At 38.6% G+C, this 23,671-nt stretch overlaps 2 non-coding genes across 2 annotated transcripts; both read right to left on the minus strand.

Annotated features, from left to right (window-relative positions):
- Positions 1–11,049: 11,049 nt before the first annotated feature.
- Positions 11,050–11,155, minus strand: LOC131150080 (small nucleolar RNA R71). The gene has a single exon (XR_009135464.1). It is a non-coding gene; the product is annotated as a small nucleolar RNA R71 (small nucleolar RNA).
- Positions 11,156–14,347: 3,192 nt separating this feature from the next.
- Positions 14,348–14,453, minus strand: LOC131150081 (small nucleolar RNA R71). Its single transcript, XR_009135465.1, has one exon. It is a non-coding gene; the product is annotated as a small nucleolar RNA R71 (small nucleolar RNA).
- Positions 14,454–23,671: the final 9,218 nt, after the last annotated feature.

Below are 23,671 nucleotides of genomic sequence, written 5' to 3' on the forward strand. Positions count from 1 at the left end.
TAACCAAATGTAAATAGCTTGTCAATAAAAAAAGAAATTTTTTGGTGACAAGTCCCTAAAATGCACTATTTTAGGCCCTCATTTACCTTTTTTTTTTTTTTTGTCTTCTTTTATCTTGTAAATGCCCTTTGTTATCATAGTTTGGATTTATGCAAGGTTTGTTCATGTTTAAGGAAAAATAGGTTAAAACCAAGGACTTAAGCATAACGAGAAGCCAAGAGAGTAATTGGAGTGCACAAAGCCAAAATTAGATGCTCAGCCAAACCCCTAGAGCCTCAATGTACCAAAAGAGAAGAAGACTCTATTCAACCATGTGGTGCGACCAGCAACACACAGGAGTGACGAAGTTATAAACTCCAGGGTTCACACTGAAGAAGAAATGTTGCAAGGTTTGACCAAGTGATTGACCAAGTGATCCTATGGGGTGACCAGGTCGAGATACTAAAGTTGACTGAGCCAGAGATACTGAGAGTCTCAACCTTGTGTTCGATTAAGAGACCTTGAGGGGTGACCAAGTCGAGTTCCTGAGGCTGAACTGAAGTTAAGATCCTACAAGTCTCGACTAGCAGCTTGTCTAACAATAGCCATTAGCACGACTAGGTCAAAGATGCTGAAGTTTGAATTACTGATTTCTCGCGAGTCTAGACCAGGGCGCAACCAGGAGAAAGTAAAGGTGTGACTATGTCGATAGTGACAATCTTCTGCATGAGATTTCTTGCAAACTTTCCTATTTTGAATTTCAAATCTTGTAAACCCTTTTGGGTATAATACTAAGTTCCGTCTATGTGCTTAGGGCTCATCTTTGGTTAGTGACAGACCTAGAAAGCCATTGAGTAGATTTACTACTTTTGATTTACATTCTTGTTTTGGTTCATGCTTGGTTCTATGAAAGCTTGTGATAACCTTCTCATTCCTTGTGTTGCCTCATAGATTAGGGTTTTTAGTTATATTCTTGATTGTTAGTGACAGACTATTGAGTTTTCAATTGAAGCCATCTTTACATGTTTTTCTTTACATGCTTTCCATCACTGCTTTCCTTATGCTTTCATTTGCTGCTTTCATTTCAATACCATGCAAGTTTACATCTTTGAGAATGATGATACCATAGGGGATATGATAGCCTAGTTAGGGATTCAGTCATCTATATGGATTAGGCTACGGTTCATGTACGGGGTGAATTCATGATTGTTGAGGTGGAGTATAACCTGGTTGCCAATTGTGCTCCAGACGATTGGTGCGCCTTTGTTACTTTATGCCCTCGAATGGTCCACTTAGCCGTTAGCTTAAGACCGATAGTTGACCAGATATAACTTGCGCCAAACGACAATCTAGGCGTGATTCAAGATCTTAGATTTGCTTTGTAGGAGAAGTGATTGATTCACTAAAAAATGAGCAGTGGAAATGCTATCTCAAGTGTAGGAGTTTTTTCGTGTAATAAATAGCCCAAAAGGCCAGGTCGTCTCCTTAGGGAATGTAGATTAATTTCAAACTCGTGTTAAATCGACAAGGAGAAATAATAATAAAAAATTACTAAACACAGTTCATATTCATATTCGTGGGTTTTTTGAGATTAAAACAACGCGAAACCTAAACTAAGAACATAACAAGCAAGGAATGGATAATGGTAAATAAACGATAGAAGCTAAACGATTAAAAAAAATGAAATAATAAATTAAACAATGATGAAATTAAATGAACCAAATGACTCAATGTTTAAACATTCAACTATGAACTTAAACATGAGTATTCCATTCCTTTAATAAACATTCAACCATGAAATTTCCACTCCAACATTAACTTAAATAAAAATAAATCCAACAAACTCAATCCCATAATTAACCAAGACAATTTATCTAATGGTTCATTCGAAAAATAAAATAGCTATAAAGAAATTAAATAAACCAAACAACTAAATACTTAAGCAATAAATCAAAAGCAATAATTTCATTAATCTAATAACAACCATTGAACAATAAAATAAAATACAGAATATTGAAATAATAAAGCATAAAAGAACTATTCTAAAATCTGAAAATAAAGACTGAAAGCTTGAATTCAATCCAATAATAAATTCAACAAGGGTATTGAAAAAATAATAATAATAAAGTAAATAAAAACAATCAAACAAATGAGAGGGGAGGAGAGAGAGAGAGAGAGATGGCCAAATTTTTGCTCACACGATAGCTTTTGCTTCTCTTTCTACCCTCCTTGCTCATGGCCTCCCCCTTTTCCCTTTTTCCTTTATGCATAGTAGCCCCCAAAAGCTGCTTCCTTAGTCCTCCCTTTTTGGCTGCCCCCCTAACTAGTTGCCCTAGCCTCCCTTTAAAAAAAAAAAACAATGTGCTACTGCCTTTTATCCTTTAGGTTAAACCCTACTACTAGCTTTTTGTTGTCCAGCACATAGGTCCACTATGACCTCCCTTTTGATTTGCGCATAGGCCATCCCTTTGAAATTCCCGACCACTCTAATTTAAAACCCAGTCGGTCCCTTTGCATGGCCCATCCAATATTGATTTTGGGCCTTCACTCTTCACAAATGCACGACCTCCTTTCTTTTGTTTCAATGCACGGCCCATGCAAATGCATGGGCCTCACGTGGCCTTTTCCTTTTGAAGCTGCTATGGCCTTTGAAATAAAGTGCAAGTGCAGCAAATTCAAGCCTGATTTTAACCTTGATGCAGCCAGTATCTCTCAAAACTCAAAACATGAAAGTTGTTGAGCTTTTTATTGGTGTTCCATAGTATCTTGAATCATATCAATTGGAGTTTGGATGAGAGAGTTATGCCTAGATTACGAAGTGATGTTGAAATTGTCCATAACAGCCCAATTAGCTTCATTTTGCACTTAATGCCTCCATTTGTATCATTTTGCATGGCCCACTCCACTTTTTGCATGTGTATATTTATTTCTTCTTTAATTCCTGAAAATATCTTACAAAAATTAAACACAATTACTCATAAATTTACAAATAAAAATAGAAGAAAAGTTCAAAAATTATAAATTGAGCTCAATGTTGAAATATTAGACATAATTAGACATTTAAGAAAAATTGCACTATTTAATTAAAACATTTTAAATACCTAATTACGTAACTTTGACGTGTAATCACACCCCCCCAACTAACGTTTTTCTAGTCTCTAGCAAATAATGCGAATGCAATCGTACCAAGGGAGTAGCAACCATAATTCCAATACCTTTGAAAATCACTTGCCATGAAATATGCTTATTGAGTGTAGGAACATAGGAAACAGAATAATTCAAGTTAAGTGTCAACTGAGAGATTTATGCACCATTTAGTAAATCAACTAAGGTAATGGAATGTAACAAAGCTCGCGTGAATGGAAATAAGGCTAGAATTCCATGATTGACTACCAATAGATATTAATAGTTTCATTCACAACAATTTATCTGAGACAACCGCATGGTCTTACTCTAATTCAAAGCCATTGTAGTGGTGGCTTTCAGACTATTACACTTTAAAAGGGACCCACTTTTTTATTTAATTAGGACCCTGGTAGTAGGTAGTCATTTCCAGCACATGAATGTACAATGGTGGCTTTCACGCTATTACACTTTAAAAGACACTCACTTTCTTAATTAGTTAGGACCCCGGTAATAGGTAGTTATTTCCAATACATAATTGTATCCCTCTATTTATTTATTTATTGTTTCTTTTCTCTTTTTGCAATTGATCCCTAGCGTTTTTCTTATTTTCATTTACTTTAAAATTTTTATTTTTTTTTCTTTTTTTTTTTCTAAGCCATTAGGATATGGTTCATTAGAGTCCCAAACAACTGAAGTGTACATCAACCAATAACGACCTAATGTAGTCTTTCTAAGTATTATGACCTGTGTTGTGTGAGTTTAGAAAAACTTTCAACATCCTTCCCTAGGTTGAAACTAAGTGAAATGGATAAATTTCCCTTTTGATTGAAACTCTGATTTGCATTACATCCTACATGTTCCATGTCCTCAAAAAGAGAGAAAAAAAAAATTAGCATGTAATGTTCACAAATAAGGAATTTAGCATGCTTTGAGCTCAATACGAGCACTTTTCCAAAGGTTGACCAACTGTTTAGCACATGCACACATCACATTAAAATCACATAGCAGCACACAATTGCACATACATATTCTCTCCCCCATAACTAAAATATAGCATTGTTCTCAATGATTGAAAAGAGAAGAAAAAGAATGATAATAAGGGAAGTAGAAGAGTACCTAAGGTAGAGAAGTAAGAGAAGAGAAAAAAAAAATGAAACTAAAGGAAAATGTACCTACAAATAAACTAAAAATGAAACAAAATGAAAATAAAGGAAAGAAAAACATCACAGTATGTCTCAAGGAGGCTTGGGAGGAATTTCATTTTGTGGGTGCGGGGTTATAAATTGTTCTGGTGGGTCTCCAAATTTGAGTTGCCACAATGAGTTTGTTTTGTTACCTACAACAAGATTCGCTAAAATAGTATTAGATAAGTCAATATTCTCCAATGTCTTATACAAAACATGTTCAAATTGTCTTTCTTGTTTTAACAAGAAAGGATCTTTATCCAGTATATTTTTCAGGAAATTCAATTCTTTAAGAACCAGTCTATGAGAAAAAGGTGTCGGAACAGTTACCTTGGTTCTTTGGAAACATCAACATTAAAATATTTACATGGTTCCTTGAAATTTGAACTCTTATCATTTTGATTAGCCTCCCTATCTCATGTACTAGTCACCTTACCACTACGGAGATTTGTTACGACATTGCAATCCTTAACATTTACTCCAGTAAAGGATAACAGATCCACGACTGCAAACTGCACTTGAGTATGTTGGGCTTGAAATGGGGATTCATTTTTTTCTAATGCTCTCAGTGTTGTGTTCATCCTAGTCAAATTGGTACTTATCTTGTTGATGGCTTGAGAAGTCTGAGTGTTGATCATATTTTGGCTTGCCATGAATTTCTAAAGTGTATTAGCCATCCGTGACATGGTATCATCAAGTGACTTCTTCGGTAGAGCAGGTGCTAGAGCCTGAAAATTTTGAGCAGCTACATTAGATTGGAATCTTAGGGGTGGCGATACTGATGTTGAGGAGCGGCCTGATGATATATCGGCTGAGAAGTTGGTACATAGGACTGGGGAGGTCGCTAAAAATGTGAAAAATATTGACCAGGCTGATCATTCCTCTATAAAAAATTCGGATGACTCCTCCATCCCAAATTATAAGTGTTAGAGAAAGGCTGATTTGGTGCTCTGTTAACCTAATTTGCTGATTGCATTTGATTATACCCACTCTCTTGTAACACTGACATAATCAGACAATCCTGAGTCTTATGGCTAGAATCGGTGCATAGAGAACACACCTCCACTGCTTTTGCAGCTTCCACCTTTTCTAATTCCATAACCTCTAATCTCCTAGTCAAAGCAGCAATGAGCCTGGAGATCAGTTTCCTCTTTGATTTCATATTTACCTCCGCCACTAATTGCTTTGAGAGGTTGTGTTACCACTGGTGCCCAATTAGATCGTGTATTTTATTATTGGACACTTTTAGCTAGGTAATAAAAAAATAAGAGTGCTTGATCCGGTTCCTAGCTAAAGAATTCCCCATTGCACATGGTTTGCACAAACTGCTTGCATTCAGGAATGAGGGCTGTGTAAAAATAATTGGCTAGCCTCCAAAACTCAAACCCATGATGTGGACAAATTTTTATCAGCTCCTTAAACCTTTACCAACAAACTTGGAAAGTCTCATCACCTTTCTGCATAAATTGACTAATTTGCTTTTGCAGAAATTGGGTTCTTTGAAAAGGAAAAAAATTATATGAGAATTCATGTTGCATATCAGTCCAACTAGAGATAGAATTAGGCCTCAAAAATTAAACCAAATCTTTGCTTTATCCTTTAAAGAGAAAGGAAATAAACAAAGTTCAATAAACTCGTCAGTACTAGCTCTAGTAATAAAAGTAGTGCAAGCCAACTCAAAATCTGTCAGGTGTTGGTAAGGACTCTCAGAATCCATCCTGTGGAACTGAGGTATCACTGATATCATCCCATGCTTAATCATAAAATTAGATGCATCATTAGGTAAAGCAATGCATGATGGTGTAGTGATTTGTATAGGCAGCAAAAAATCTCTACGAGTACGTGGTGCAGGTGCAGCCATAATTTTTTCAAAACTCTCTTCCATAAAAGATTTGTATAAATCAATTTTAGTATCCTCACTTGTAAAAGAGACAGAAGAGCTATCTAACTATGTGCTGTGAATATCACTACTAGTACTAGGTTAGATTTTATATAATCTCTTTGAAATATCTCTAACCCAAGGCATCAAACATCAATCCAAATAGCAGACACTCACCAATACAGTAGCAAACAAACAAAAATGCTGTAGAGCATGATATTTTTTTTTTTAAATTTTTAGATTATGAGAAAAATAAAAAATAAAGGGAAAACACTAGTTTGAAATTAAATCTAACAATTCCCCAACAACGGTGCCAAAAACTTGACTCACTCTAAAATGAGCAGTGCAAAGGCTATCCCAAGTGTAGGAGTTCTATCACGTAATAATTAGCCCAAAAGGTCAGATCGTCTCCTCAGGGAATGTTGGTTAATTTCAAAATCACGTTAAAACAACAAGGAAAAAGTAAAAAAAAATATTTACTGAACACAGTTTAGATTCATATTTGTGGGTTTTTGAGATTAAAACAATGTGAAACCTAAACTAAGAACATAACATGCAACGAATGGATAATGGTAAATAAACGACAGAAGGTAAATGACAAAAAAAAAAATGAAACAATAAATTAAACAGTGACGAAATTAAACAAACCAAAAGACTCAATGTTTAAACATACAACTATGAACTTAAACATGAGTACTCCATTTATTTAATAAACATTCAACCATGAAATTTCCACTCCAACATTAACTTGAATAAAAATAAATCCAACAAACTAAATCCCATAATTAACCAAAACAATTTATCTAATGGTTCATTCAAACAATAAAATAGCTATAAAGAAATTGAATAAACCAAACAACTAAATACTTAACCATTCAAATAATAAATCAAAAGCAAAACTTTCATTAATCTAATAACAACCATTCAACAATAAATAAAATACAAGATATTGAAATAATAAAGCATAAAAGAACTATTCTAAAATCTGAAAATAATGACTGAAAAATAAAGCTTGAATTCGATCCAATAATAAACTCAACAAAGGTGTTGAAATAATAATAAAGTAAATAAAAACAATTAAACAAGAGAGAGAGAGAGAGAGAGAGAGAGAGAGAGAGAGAGAGATGGCTGAATTTTTGCACTGCACACGACAACTTTTGCTGCTGTTACTACCCTCCTTGCTCACGACCTCCTCCTTTTCTCCTTTTCTTTTGTGCACAGTAGCCCCCAAAAGCTGCCTACTTAGTCCACCTTTTTCAGCTGCCCCCCTAACCTACTGTCCTAGCCTCCCTTAAATAAAACAATGTGCTACTACCTTTTATCCTTTAGGTTAAACCCTATGGCCAGCTTATTGTTGTCCAAGACATAGCTCCACTACGACCTCCCTTCTGATTTGAGCATGGACCATCCCTTTGAAATCCACAACCATTGTAATTTAAAACCGAGTCGGTCCCTTTGAATGGCTTATGCAATATTGCTTTTGGGCCTTCACACTTTACACATGCATGACCTCTTCTCTTTTTTTTGAATGCATGGGCCTCATGTGGCCTTTTCCTTTTAAAGCTGCTATGGCCTCTTAAATAAAGTGTAGGTGCAACAACTTAAAACCTGATTTCAACCTTGATGGAACCAGTATCTCTTAAAACTTAAAACATGAAAGTTGTAGAACATTTTCTTAGCATTCCATAGTATCTTGAATAATCTCAATCAGATCTTGCATGAGAGAGTTATGCCGAAATTATGAAGCAATGTATAAACTGTCCATAATCGCCCAATTAGCTTCATTTTGCACTTAAAGCCTCCATTTGCATCATTTTGCATGGCCCACTCCACTTTTTGCATGTGTATCTTTATTTCTTCTTTAATTCCCAAAAATACCTTGCAAAAATTAAATACCATTACTTGTAAATTTATGAATAAAAATAAAATCAAAATTCAAATATTATAAATTGAGCTCAATGTTGAAATATTGGACGTAATTTGGCATTTAAGCAAAATTGCACTATTTAATTAATGCAATTTAAATACCTAATTACGCAACTTTGACGCGTAATCAGTGATAACATGGAATTTACATGCTTTCAGTAGATTGTTAGGAAAACCTTTTAAAAATCTCTCCTTTTTTTACTTTATTTTACATAAAGTTGTAGTAAACTAGATTGGACGTGGTGAATAATTGCACTTTAGTCTCTGAGGATTGACTTTAAGAACCTGACCTGAGACTTTTGAATTAAATAAATAAGAAAAGAGAAGGGAAATTTAATTAAGGAAAATCAGCAGGGCTCGTCAACGAGGCTCCTTTTCTCATTGATGAAATCCCTTCTACAGATCGGCGAATGAAATTTAGAGGTTTTTCGACGAGTGAATGCCAAGAGATTTTGGAAATTCTGAAATCTGAGGCTCGTCGATGAGGCTAACCAGGTCAAGGGGTTTATAAATATCATTTCTCATTGCTTCATTGCTAAGAAACCAAAACTCTCTCTCTCTCTCTAGAACTCGAACCAACTCTCTCTCTCTCACTCTAGATTTCGGGCTATCATTACCCAAATCAATGATCCGACATTACCACATGGATTAGGAGGAGAATCTTTACGTTTATAGTGGATCATATTTTCGTTTCGAGAATTTTTGGGTTTTATTCCATAATCGAGGTAAGGGTATGATTTTGGTTTTGGTTTGGTAGATATGTAGTAGATAGAATTATATTGAAGTTGTGTTCTTCGATTCTTAGGTTTTGGGAACTCGGTTTGCTGTTTTGGAGTCGTTTAATTCGTGTTTTGGTTTTCGGGGAAAGGTAAGGGGTTTATGTTTATATCATTTATTTTTGAATTTGAATCAGTAAAAATGTAGTTTACGATTATACAGATGTTTTGGTTACTTATTTGGAAAAATATATCAGGTGAAATTATGTGATTTTTGAATTTACAATTTTTGGGAAAATTGGGGCTTCAAGTGTCATCACTGTTTCTGTTAGAAAATTACATATTGGTATAAATTGTAATATAGAGATGACCGTACCTTTGATTATGTTAAACTGTATTTTCGAATTACTTGTTATAAGATTATTTGTTTACCTAAATAAGTGTGGAATGAGATGAGGAATTGAACGATGTGTTTTGTGGAAAAGTGTGTCGATTAACTACTGTAGGCTGTGAGTTATTGAAATGAGATATAGGAACGTGAGTTCCAAAATGTTCTAGGTTTTGTGAAAATGCTGAGTTGGGATAATACCATAGAGGATATATCAAAGAGGGTCAGATTAAAATGCCACAAGCTAAGATATTGAACCGAGTTAGAATAATACCGTAGGCTCAGATGTCCAACTATTGCCGAAGAGTGTGCAATACCACTAGATAGGTCGGTTTATACCGAAGGGTGTGAGAACACCAGATCTGCACTGGTTCAATGCTATGGGGGCTTATTCTATGCCAGGTTACTTGAGGCACCAAATTTTTCTGAAGGGTGTGAAATATCACCAACAAGCAGGCTTAGGCTGAAGAGTGTGATGACACTAGATCATATTGCTTTACATTGTATGTATATTGGAACTGTATTGTGAAAATATTGGAATTGTGAATTATTTATGTTTTACTGTTGAAATAACACTTATGTATCCACACACTGATATAACCTATTTCTCCCTTACTGAGATGTGTCTCACCCCTTTCATACAAATGTCTTTTAGGTCCTTCGAGTAGCCAACACTAGCGTCCTAGCATTTCAGGAGCATGGTGGTTGGTTAGCTGTGTAGAAGTACTTGTGTAAATACTGATCCTTGGTAGAGTTGTCATTTTGTGTTATGTAGACACCCAGGGTATGTTATGTATTTTGGGAAAATAGATCTTGTTTTGTATAAGCTTTGGTATGGTTTTATGAATGTATTAGGTTGAATTTTTTGTTGCGTATATATTGTGTACGTGATGATGGATAGGGTATATGTGAACCCTACGAGGTTGGACCCTTATGTTGTGTAGTATCATGGATGGTTGTATGATACAAGAACAGGTTAGGTTACTAAATCACACTCTAGGGCCCATTTCCGGGTTCAGGGCGTGACATCGACACCCTACTTACTCATTATTCTACTGAACTCGGGAGTAGTTAGGTTTATAAATTTTATTTTTGGTAGTTGAGGACAAAAGCCTTGGCGAAACGAAACCCTACCAAAATTTGGTGTTGTTGCCAAGGACTAGGTCACGATTATAAGCCAATTTCTAGGTTAGAGTACAATTGCTTTTTTTTTTCTTTGTTTTCTTTAATTTTTGTTTTTGTTGGTTACCTTGAAGTCTTGATTTCGTGTGCTGCAAGTGTGTATGTTGAGTTTGCATTCTTTGGATCTAGAGTTAGTACTTATAGACCCTGAGATTGAGAAATCCTGTAGGTCCATTAGGAAACCCACCTCGAATCCCAAGTTTGTTGAGTCATTCGAACCCAAAATTATGGCTAAACGTAATTCAGTTCTTACTGTTCGAATCCTGGAACCACAATCTCCCCACTAACCTATGGTGGTGGAGTAACCACTTCGGCCCCTTAGAGACTACTTCACACCCAACACATACATCTTGCTGTCTTGTATCTCATTTCTAGATGTTGAGGCGGCTCAATTTGAGATCTAGACTTCTATCATCTCGATGCCTCTCGATTTCTATGGGAATTCTAATGAAAATCCTTACAAGCATTTAGATGAATTCCTCGAAATCTGTTCTACCATCCGCATCCATAATTTTGGTTATGATGCCCTCCGCTTAAGGCTTTTTCTGTTCTCTTTAAAGGATAAGGCCAAATATTGGCTAAAGTCCTTAGAGCTGAACTTGGTGACCAACCGGGCCACCATGTAACATGAGTTTTTGAAAAAGTACTTCCCAATTGGGAAAACTAACCAGCTTAGGAGAGCAATCACTCGTTTTTCACACATGGATGGGGAATAATTTTTTGAGACCTGGGAGCATTTTAGGGACCTCTTACATAAATGCCCACACCATCAGGTCCCTAGGTGGCAATTGGTTCAGACCTTCTATAAAGGATTAGCTGAGCGAGATAGGTCGATGGTAGATGCATCTTGTGGAGGTACTTTCCTCACCAAACATGAGAATGAGGCCTCGACTCTCTTCGATAACCTTACAAAAAATTCTTAGCAGCATGTTGTTGCTGCTCATAGACTATTTGAACCCTCCTCTTCCAAACCTAAGGGAGTCTATGAGTTAGCCACTGGCCATGACCTAGTGCCCACGCTGCACACTATATTTAGAAAGCTAGATTAGTTCTTGTCCTTAGAAAAGTAGACACAGTATGTGGTGTGTGCAGAGGTGTGTGCCATTTGTTCTTATCCTTCACACACTTGCTACAATTGCCCCTATGCGCCTCCCCTGCCTGAGCTTGTGAAGAAGGAAGTTAAGGCTACCCATAATTGGTATGATAGGCCATCCAATGACCCATATTCAAATACATACAATTCTGAATGGAAATAGCATCCTAACTTCTCCTAGAGACCACAAGCTCTAGATTTTCAAGTTCAAAGACCTCAGATATCACCCACTACTCCACTTCCTCACTTGTACCAAAATTCTCAAAACCCTCCCATTTTTGCCCCCAGATCTTCATCTTATTAGCAACCACCTCTCCTCGGCCCAAATATGATTCTTTTCAAGAGATGGTGCTGAAAGCCCTCAAGGGCATTGAAGCTGATCGCCAAGTTGATCAAAAATTACATCACTTTCACTCCCAATCGATTACCAAGCTAGAAGCCATCATGGGGCAACTAGCTACCTTTTTGAGTAGGAGAGATGAGGGTAAATTGTTGAGTCAACCTCTAGTGAACCCTAAGGGTCAATATGGGGTAGATTGTGAGCTAGCGGCTAGTCCGTCATCATATAATGAGCAAGCCTAGGTCGTGACCATTCTTTGGAGTGGCAGGGAGGTAAACAATAGGGTTGGGGAGAAGTTAGACCATGAAAAAGGTAGGGAGAAGATGAGGGAAGAAACTAATGATGAACACTGTGATCCTCCTTCTCTTAGTTCGGTAGCTGATATCGATACACCTACTCTTTCCAAGGATGGAGCACTTTCCCATTTTGATTTTGTGGCTCCTTACCCTATAGCTGATGCACCCTTTAAATCTAAGAAGGAGGCCACCACGGAGTCCATCATGGACACATTTAGACAAGTTAAGGTCAACATCCATCTCTTAGATGCTATGAAGCAAGTGCCTGCGTATGCCAAGTTCCTCAAGGACCTATGCACGTGAAGCAAAAATCAAGGGTGCACATAAATAAACAAGTGAGGCTGGCCGAGCATGTGAGCTTAATTCTATTAGGTCACCTTCCCCCTAAACTAAAAGACCCAGGTGCTCCAATAATCTCATGTGTAATCGGCGATTACACTATTGATAAGGCTTTTTTAGATTTAGGTGCAAGTGTGAACCTTCATCTGTACTTGGTATTTAAGAAATTCATCTTAGGAGAGCTGAAGCCCGCCTTGGTCACCTTGTGTTTGGTCGACTAATCAGTCAAAAGGGCACGGGGTGCAATAGAAGACGTTTTGGTTAAGGTTAAGGAGTTCTACTATCCTGTTGACTTCATAGTCTTGGATATGGAACCTTAGAACCCAACCAAGGACCAGATCCCTGTCCTATTAAGACAACCATTCTTAGCTATGGCTAACTCATGCATTCAATATAGGTTGGGGATTATGGACTTGCTTTTTAGCAATATGTAGCTTCGGCTGATTGTATTCCACACTTCCCAACATCCACCTAACAATATCCAAGATTTGGATGTTGACATGATTGATGAATGCCTTAAGGAAGTGGCTCCCTCGATTCTATGGAGGGACCCTCTATAGGATACACTTTAGCTTGAGAGCCCCTCTATATCTGATCTGGAGGACTTTTACGAGCAAATTCTTGCCATTCATTATTTAGCCTTGAGTTTAGAGGGACAGATGTGGGTCGTTGACACTTGGTTTAATAAGGAAATTGTGGAAGAAGCTCTTAGTTTCAAACTAGGGTGAGTTCGACATGAGCTTTCATCGTGTGTGGTTAAAGATGGTAAACTTAGCGCTTCCAGGAGGCAACCCGAGTATTTCTCTTTCTTCTTTTTAGGTCCTTAGGTTGTATAGTGTAGTGTAGTTGAGTCTAGCTAAAGATTGTAAACTTAGCACTTTTGGGTGGCAACCTGAGTATTTTTCTTCTTCTCTTGAGTCCTTAGGGTGTACATAGTAGTATAAATAAGGTTTAGAGTCATTAGGATAGGTTTTAGGTAGTTGGGGGTGCGACTAGAGCACGACCAGCACGCACATGTGCGACTTGGTCGAGCCCTGCAAGTCTGGTGAGCTACTAAAGTAATAAGAAGTTCAACTAGAGGCACGACGATCACTTCTTTGGCACGACCTGGTCAAGTCTCTGAACTTGTTTGGACGTGTAAAATTACCAAGAGGTTTGACCATGTGTGTGACCAGCACTGAGCTGGGCGTGACTTGTTCTGGAGTCGATATTCTTGTTTAAGGTGAGAGGTGTGACTAGGCGCAACTAGCTTGAGAGCTGGTGTGACCTGGTCGAGAATATAAAAAGTCATTTAAATCCCTTTTCCCCTCACGATCCTTCAACTCCCAATCTCCTAACTTCTTGGTTGATCCTCATCGCCCCTCTCCTTGACCTGGTCGCCCGAGCTATGTCCATCTCCCATGAACCCTGATGAACCTACGACACTCACTCCAATGAGCCCTAGCTCCGACGACACCTCTCCAAATAACCCACCGGTTCCTGCTAAACAAATCCCGGAACCCCAAGCTCCTTGCCTACCTGTGGTAGAAGAGAAACCCCTTTGACCTCTTAAGGATTACTTTGTACCTAACGCACACACATCACCATCCTGCATTCGGTTCCCGGATGTTTAGGCAGCGCAATTTGAGATTAAGACTTCAATCATCTTGATGCTACCCAACTTTCATGGGAATTCCACCGAAAATCCTTATCAGCATCTAGATGAGTTATTGGAGATTTGCTCCACCATCCGCATACCTAATTTTAGTGATGATGACCTTTGTCTTAGGCTTTTTCCATTCTCTTTGAAGGATAAGGCCCAATATTGGTTGACATCCTTATAGCCGAACCCGGTGACCAAATGGGCCACCATGCAGCATGAATTTATGAAAAAGTACTTCCCAATAAGGAAGACTAACCAATTGTGAAGGGTAATCACAAGTTTTGCACAAACGGATGGGGAAATTTTCTTTGAGACCTAGGAGCGCTTTAGGGACCTGCTCTATAAATGCCCACATCATCAAGTCCCCAAGTGGCAATTAGTCCAAACTTTTTACAAAGGGTTAGCTAAAAGAGATAGGTCCATGGTTGATTCATCGTGCGGAGGTACTTTCCTCACAAAGCACGAGAATGAGGCTTGAATTCTCTTTGAAAATTTTCCTAAAAATTCTCAGCAGCACATGGCTACCACTCAGACTACCCAATCCATCAACCTCTAAACCTAAGGGAGTCTATGAGTTGGCTACAAGCTAGGACCTAGCACCTACCATGCATGTCATATCCAAAAAATTAGACCAATGCTTGTCCTTAGGACCACAGACAATGGCATGTGCAGAGATTTGTGCAATCTACTCTGACCCTTGCCATACATGTTATAATTTCCCCCACATGCATTCCTAGCCTAAGCTTGTGTAAGAGGAAGTGAAGGCTACCCACAATTGGTATGATAAGCCACTCAATGATCCTTACTCGAATACCTACAACCTTAGGTGGAAACAACATCCCAACTTCTCCTGGAGGCTGCAAGTTTCGGGTTCTCAATCCTGAAGACCTCCACAAGCCCCTAATACCTTGCCTCCACACGCATACCAAAATTTCCAAAATCATCCTGATTTAGCCTGCAAATTTTCAACTGGTCAGTAACTGTCTTTGGCTAAATATGACACATTTCAAGAGACGATGCTGAGAACCCTTAAGAACATTAAGGCTAATTGCTAAGTGGATAAGCAACTCCTTCACTCTCACTCCCAACCCATCACGAAGCTAGAAGCCACCTTAGGGTAATTAGCTGCTACCTTGAGTCGGAGAGATGAGGGCAAGTTGCCAAGTCAGCCCATAGTGAACCTTAAGGGACAATATGGGGTGGAATATGAATCGGATGTTGGCCCTTCATCATATTCTGAGCAAGACTAGGCGGTAACCACCCTCCAAAGTGGTAGGCTGATAGATGAACAAGGTAAGGAGCAACTGAGTAAGGGGGAGACAAAAGATGAAAAGATGGTAGTTGTTAGCTTTGGTGTATTCCCAGAGGGGGGTGAATTGGGTATTTAAAATTTATTACCTAGGTCAATTGGTTTAACATTTGTATTACCCAACCTAGGGTCTATCTATGCAATTATAAACCCAATCATTCACAATAGTAAAATATAAAAATTTATGTACTGGAATTTAAAATGAAAAATTTAAAGCACGCACAAGAAATGTTATCGGGGATCGGCCAACTGTGCCTATGTCCCCGCCTCGGCTACACCAGCATAAGGATTCCACTAATGCTCACTTAATGGGTGGAGCAGCACCGATTACAACTAGGTTAATTAGCACAGGGCTGACCTCAACCTTTACAAACTCTCCTTGCGGGGCGGAGAAGGCCCTAGGTCAAATTCACAGGGCTGACCCCAACCTGATCCTTCCGGGCTAGATCAAGCTCCCTTAGGCCATGCCTGGAAATACAACAGTATTCACTCAAATGGTACAGTGATTATGCTTTCATGTAAAGCAGATATGTACCCAATACACGTAGTATACTCAATCAACCACACATAAACAATATAGGTAAATGTAAGCTCAGTGATGTGTATTTTTGTGCAAGCTACACTCAATCGCTAATATGCTTAAGAGTGTTCTAAACAAGCAGTATCTTGGAATCTAAACAATGCACAGTTCAATAGAAAATCAATATTCTAAAGATATGAATCAGATAATCAAACTAGTTCAATAAGATTTTCCTCAATGAAATACGCACAATACTAGTTTGAAAATGTTTTGGTTGTTTTAAAAATATTTGCACAACAAAAACCAAGCTATTGGACACTTGCAATAATTATGCAAATATCCTAAGCTTACTAGGTTATCCCAACACAAGATTTATAGTAGAAAATCTGTGGGATAAACCTAAGCTAAACTCCCCAAAAATAATATCTCAATCACATAAGCACACTGGGAATTAGCAATACTTAATATACACTAGCACAACAAATATACTCTCACAATACTAAAATGTATCAAGGGAATAGAAAAAATTGAGAGTATTTGGACAAGAGTAGGATTTTGAAATAGAGAGGATTTTTGTAAATGATTTTATGCTACTCTCTCTTTAATCCACACAAATGAAACCCTATATATAGGCCAAGACCAAAATATAACCGTTGGGGACTTTATGGGTATTATTAAATTTGTTTTAAAATCAATTAGGAAAATTAACCTAGTTTACTTAATTTTAACCCTTGTAAAAATTAATTTAACCTGAGAAGTTTGGGTGCCCGAATAGACTCAAATAAAAAAGCATTTTTAAATAGTTCGGTTGCCCGGGTTTAGGTTTGGTTGCCTGAACAAAAGTCAGAAACATTTTCCGCGCGGTTTGGGCACCCGAAACAAAGTTTGGTTAACCAAACTATAAAGTTCGGTCGCCCGAGCCCTTTTTGAACTGAAAAATTCGGCAGCTTGAGTTGGTGAAAAGTAACCTTCTAAGGATTCGGTCACTTGAAGGAATTGTGTGCAATTATGTTCGGTCACCCGAAGCCTAGTCAAACTGTTGACTTTCCAGCAGTTCGGGCGCCCGAGGAGTTTTGAACTCCTGAGGTTCGGTCGCCCGACCTCTCACATACTTACCTTATTTTGTCCAATTTTATTCCAATTCTTTCCCCTGATAATGTAAGTGATTATGGGGACTTTGTGCACAGTGTGTAGGAACCTAGGGTCTTTTTAAGTGTGCCCAAAAACCTGGCATCGGTCAATCGAAGGTCGACCGAAGGGTGCCCTAAAGTCATTCAGTCTCTATGGTCAATCTATAGTCATTTTGAGAGTTTACAAATACCTATATGCATGACATGTAGAGATTATTATAGATCGATATACCTAGTTACTATTACAGACCCAAATTACACAAAATATAAATTACAATAAGTCTTCAGGGTCTTTAGTTTTAAAGTCTTCGTGTGCCATCAATTGGTTTGCTAATATAAACCTGCACACAAACTAGTAGACATTAAATACCAGAGTATTTTTCATAATCAAAATAGGGAATGACCTATAGGGTCAATAGTAGTGCCCAACGCTAATTCATGCACTCTCTCTTCCTCTAGTTGGGTACAAAAACCCTCGAGTCTCACACCCACAACCAGAAGGACCAAACCTTACTTCGCCCCTCATAAGCCTTTTCATGGCCCCTAAGTGGCACATCCTGCAGCCCCTCTTGCACCTTCTATATTTAGGAAAGAGGTCTCAACTGAGTCCATTTGGGGCATGTTTAAACAAGTAAGAATTGACAAGCCTCTATTAGATGACATTAAGCCATCACTTGCATTCACAGAGTTCCTTAGGGACTTATCAACGCAGGAGCCAGGGTTAAGGGTGCACATGGATGGTTTAGTTAAGCAGGCAGAGCACATGAGCTCCATGATACTAAGGCACCTCGTTCCTAAACTGAAAGATCCTGGCTCGCCCACTATTTCATGTGTCATTGGCAGCTACACCATTGATAGGGATCTTTTGCATCTAGGAGCAAGTGTGGACATCCTTTCATACTCAACCTATCAAAAACTTAACCTAGGAGAGTTCTAGCCTATCTCAGTCACTTTGTGTGGTAGAAGACGCAGTAGTCAAGGTGGGAAATTTCCATTACCCTGTTGATTTCATCATTTTAGATTTGGAGACTTTCACAAATCTGATCCTTGTCCTTCTGGGATGACCATTCCTAGCCATAGCCAATGTCCGCATTCAATGTAGAATGGGGATTATGGACATCTCATGGGGCCATAAGCAACTTAGGTTGAACATATTTAATGTCTCCCAACATCCATTTAACGTCATCCAAGCTGTGGACGAAGACGTGATTGACAAAATTGTTAGGGAAGCAGCTCCTTCAATGCTATGGAGAGACCCTTTGGATAGTACACTCTAGCTCGAAAACCCCACCTTTGCTGAATTAGACAATCCTTTTAAGCAATCTACAACTAAACATGATTGGGTCCCCAGTTTTGAAAATAAGTTGAGGGTATACAAGTTCAGGTGTGAGGAAGATAAGGGGGAAACCAATGTCAACCTTGAACCAAGATGAGTTTGAATTGAGCTTAAATGTGTTCGGTTGAAGATTGTAAACTTAACACTCTCGAGAGGCAACCCGATAGTCTTTTCTTTCCTTTTTAGGGTCCTTAGGTTGTTTAGGATAAATTAACTAGAAAATTAGAGTCCTTAGAGTAGGTCTTAGAATAAGTTGGCGGTGTGACTAATGGGGCGACCATTACATGTGTGGGCAACTTAGTCCAGTCTCTACACTGTATTGAGATGTGAAAAATACTATGAAGGTTGACCATGTCCACGACCAACACTAAGCTGGGTGCGCCCTAGTAAAAAATATCGAGAAATAGTTTAAAACCTGTTCCACACTTGACACATTTTCTCCCGCCTCCTTCATAATCCTTCGACCTCGTCATTATTTCTCATGCCACAATGTCTTCCCCACATACCCTAGGGAAAATTTCCTCCCCAAACTCCTCTCTAGACTCGTCCCTTGCTCCGTCATCGACTCCTCCTATATCTTAGATATGGGAGGAACTATGCCTTCTATGCCAGGAATTTGAGTTTCTCTGATCCTCCATTCCTCAGTTCCACACAGCGATATGGGAGTAGTTTGAGCAGGGGATTCAGACCATCCTTGCACTTATTCATCATATCGGCTCCAATTCAGCAACACTGAACCCACCCTCGTCCCCCATTTCGATGGAGGTTATTGTTCGTGGGTCAGAGGAAGCTTTTCCTGCTCATTCTAATGGGGCTAGCCAATTTTTTTTCTGACATTGGGGCAGACCACCCATCTATAGACACTAGGGATTTAGGTTATAGGGATTTGAATGACCATTCCCGAAGGGCAGCTAACGACGAGTAGGATAGAGTTCGGACTAGTCGGTTAAAGTATTTTGTGTGCACCTTCAATATGTACTGTGCTTCTGTGGCACATTTTTGGTTTTTCTTTTCTTTTACTTTATGTTGTCCCACCATGATTTTGTGACATTCCAATTCTTTTAGTGATTTCACCTACGATGTAATGCTGTTTTGCAAATTAATGAAAAATTTCATGGTGCTTTTGGATACTACATGTCTTTTGTGCTACAATGTATTTGTGCATGCTCTTCTGGATATTATAATTTGCAAGTACAATGTTTTTTATTACTGGCACCATGCACTATCATCTTCCATGCCCGGGTTCAATTTTTCTTTCTACACTTCAGTGAGGACACTGAAGTTCTAAGTTGGGGATAGAGGGTGGCACACTGCATGACATATTTTATGCACAAAAATGACACATTTTAAAATTTTTGAAAAATTTCCAATGAACCATGCTAACATATATTTTATACCCTCTACATACACCTATATAACCTAGTGTTACATGCATAGGCTTCTCAGCTACATTATTTCATTATGCTCACTAACAATGTAGTGAATTAGTTGCATAAAATTTGCATAACATGGCCGATAAATTGATATTACTCCAGGTAGTTGACTAGTGGTTTGTTTGGGTTAATACTGCCATGCAAACTCTTATATTTATATGGTACTTCATGGGCTAAAAGCACACTTGCACGTGATTTGTAGCACTTAGAGTTCTTTGAGAGCACTGAGAGAACAATTGTGGCGACTATGACACCTTGTGAGGTACTGTTGAGCCATTCGTTCATTTCTCAAGTTTTTGACGTCAAACTTCGAGTTTATTAAACTCAACCTTCCTTTTTTTGTAGGATTTCCTTTGTCAACTAGTATTTTTTTTGCATTTGCCAGCCTAGAGGTGACATCAAGTGGGGAGATATAAATCTAGGTCTTGTAGCTTACTCAAGACATGAAGGTTAAGCCACCTTTAAAGACAAAATTCTTCCATGGACTCATATTCAAGCTACATTCCCATTGGAAACATGAAGACAATATAAGAAGGTGATGATTGTCTTAGCTAACCATGCAAAGAAAGAAAATGAAAATGGAAGAAAAACTTGAGCAGAGAAAAATGAAAACAAAAATATACACTTGCTCCGAACAAATATAAAGAAGTCAAGCTAAGGACACGACACTACAATTATGTACGTATGAAGGATCTTCTACTGACCAATGCATTTGCTGAATTCATGCTTACTTTGGGAATAAAGTTCATCTAGGGTGGTCTTGATTAAATGTGGCAACTAAGTGAGAAGATGCTAGGGTGAAGGACCCGACACCTCAGTAAGGGCTAGGTTCCTTTCCTATAAGACTAGTCCACTCCAAACTTCTAGTGTTAGTTCTTTAAATATGTGGGACATTTGATCATGATACTCTTCCTCACATATGAGAGTGAACCCATTCTCCTGAATGAATTTTGAGGGGATAAACCAGTGAGGCTAAGTCAAGATGACCGTTTTGTAGGTGTCCCAGAGCACTCTGAGTAAGACAAATCATATATCTTACACAAGTCGTGTGAAGTGGCCTATTCATACTCGGTTTTACATGCTAATATTAACTTTGAATTATAATCATGGGTTGATTCTCTGTGAGTTATGCCTTGAGATGGTTTTGTTGTGTTGAGCTTTGCATGATTGAAATGCTGCAGAGTGTGTGTATAATGGAGTCATGTATAAAGGAATCTATATATAATAAGGTTATATCTATGTATATAAAATGGTATGATTATGCTGTATGCATTCTCATCTTTTGTTTATTGAATTGGTGTTTGTGGGCGTCTCCTTGAAAACCCTCATGAGACTAGAACTTGTCCACTAGGATCAACCTAGGGGTTTAAAGCCTTGTTGCATATGGTAAATGCAACTGTGTTTTCTGAGTAAGAGGATGTAGATAGGATTTGATAGCTTTCTTAGATTTTTCTTTGCTCGAGGACTAGAAAAGTGTAAGTTGGGGGTTGTGATGAGTGCCTTACCTTTGTTTATCCTTATTTTACTATGTAATTGCCTAGAGTTATTATTGTTCAGAGCTATGCAACGTTTGGTTGTCTTTCTAGGAAAAACAAGTTAAAACCATGGAGTTAGGCACTACAAGAAGTCAAGGAGGATTTGGAGGACCTAAAGCTCAAATCAAATGTTCGATCGAGTTCCTGAAGCTTTAGATCATCAATGGACAAGAAAACAACGCTCAACCATATGGCACAACCAGCAACACACAAGGGAGACATAGTCTTCCACTACACACTCCAAGGTTTAGACTGAGATCAGAATGCTGCAAGGTTTGACCAAGTGCTCGACCAAGTGACTCTCCAGGATAACCATGTCGAGATACTGAGACAGAACTGAGAGCATAAATATTAAGAGTCTTGATGAAGTGTTCGACCAAGAGACCTTAAGGGGCGACGATGTCGAGTTCTTGAGATTTCCTAAGGATCGAGATCCTGCAAGTCTTTACCATCATCTTGACTAGCAAGACCCTGAGGTGCGACGTAGTCGAAGACATTAAAATTCGAATTCCTAATTTCTCACGAGTGTCGACTAAGGTGCGCATAAGAATGACATAGGGGCGACTTGGTCGACAATGACGATCTTTTACATGAGATTGGCTGCAAACTTTCCTAACTTGTAAAACAAACTTTGTAAGCCCTAGAGCCTAGAACTATTCACTACGAACATAAGCTCTGGGTTCCTCTTTGGCCTCTCTTAGGTTAGTGACAGACCTAGGATGTCATTGAGAGCGAAGTTAGATTAGGAGTAGTGTAGATTTCTAGGCTATGCATAAAGTGTCCGATGTCTTGTGAAAACCGGCGGCGTTCGTGTGTTTTCCCCAATGTATATTACATGGTCTTCTTTTGTACTTCCTGGCGTTAGTGACAAATGCGATGAATGCAAAGGAATGATCTTTTTACTTGCTTTCAATTTACTGCTTTCTTTAATTGCTTTCGATTTACTGTTGTGTGGGTGATGAAAGGTTGCAGATAAGGATAAGCACTACTATGTTTCCATCAGGGGGAAATAGTTGGCTACAAATTCCCCGGAGGTGTATGTAATCATTGAGACAGGGTATACTCCAGTTCTCGACCGTGATCCAGACGGTTGGTGCACCCTTTCTACCCTATGCCCTCGTATATCCCTCTTTCTCTTTGGCCTACGATTCTTGGGTTATTACTTTTATCAAAGCCTGAAGGAGCATAGTCAAAGGCATGGCATCGAGCGCCTGATTCAGCCATCAGCATCGCTTTGTAGGAGTAGGGTAACATAGAAATTTACATGCTTTCCAGTAATGTTAATTTGTGTGCTTTCATTTGAATGCTTTTCAGTAGTTGGATGGAAAACAACATAAAAAATATCATTTTTTACTCCTTTTCATAACAAGGTTCTAGTAAACTAATTTGGAAAGGGTTCTATAAACTACGCTTCAAGTCCCTGAGGATCGACACCCAACTTTCCCACTTTCTACAGAACTTGGGATAGTTAGGTAGTATAAATTTTATTTTTGGTAGTTAAGGACCCAAGCCTTGGCGAGCCTACCATTAGTCTCTTTCCGTTCTCTCTAAAGGATAAAGCCAAATATTGGCTGATGTCCTTAGAACCGAACTCGGTGGCCAACTGAGCCACCATGCAACATGAATTCTTGAAAAAGTACTTCCCAATTGGGAAGACGAACTAGCTTTGGAAAGCCATCACAAGCTTCTCACGGATGAATGGGGAACTCTTTTTGAGACTTGGGAACACTTTAGGGACCTACTCCGTAAATGTCCACATCATCAGGTCCCCAACTGGCAATTAGTTTAAACCCTTTATAAAGGGTTAGTTGAGAGAGATAGGTTGATGGTTGATGCATCATATGGAGATACTTTCATCACCAAGCATGAGAATAAGGCTTGGGTTCTCTTTGAGAACTTGGCTGAAAACTCTCAGCAGCAGATGGTCGCTACTCGTATACCCCCCCAATCCATCCACTTCCAAACCCAAGGGAGTTTACGAATTGACCTCAGACCATGACTTAGCAACCACTCTACATAGCATATCTAAAAAGCTAGATCAATGCTTGTTCTTAAGGCCACCACAGCAACTACAGGCTTGCGCAGAGGTGTGTGCAATATGCTCTGATCCTTCCCATTCATATTATAATTGCCCACATGCACCATCCTAGCTTGAGCTTGTGCAGGAGGAAGTAAAAGCCACACATAACTAGTATGATAGGTCCGTTAAATGACCCCTATCAAATATATACAACCTCGAGTGGAACACAACATCCCAATTTCTCCAAAAGGCAACAAGCTCCGAGTTTTCAATCCCAAAGACTTCCACAAGCTTCAAA

This window comes from Malania oleifera, chromosome 2 (genome assembly GCF_029873635.1).
Source record: "Malania oleifera isolate guangnan ecotype guangnan chromosome 2, ASM2987363v1, whole genome shotgun sequence".
NCBI lineage: Eukaryota > Viridiplantae > Streptophyta > Magnoliopsida > Santalales > Ximeniaceae > Malania > Malania oleifera.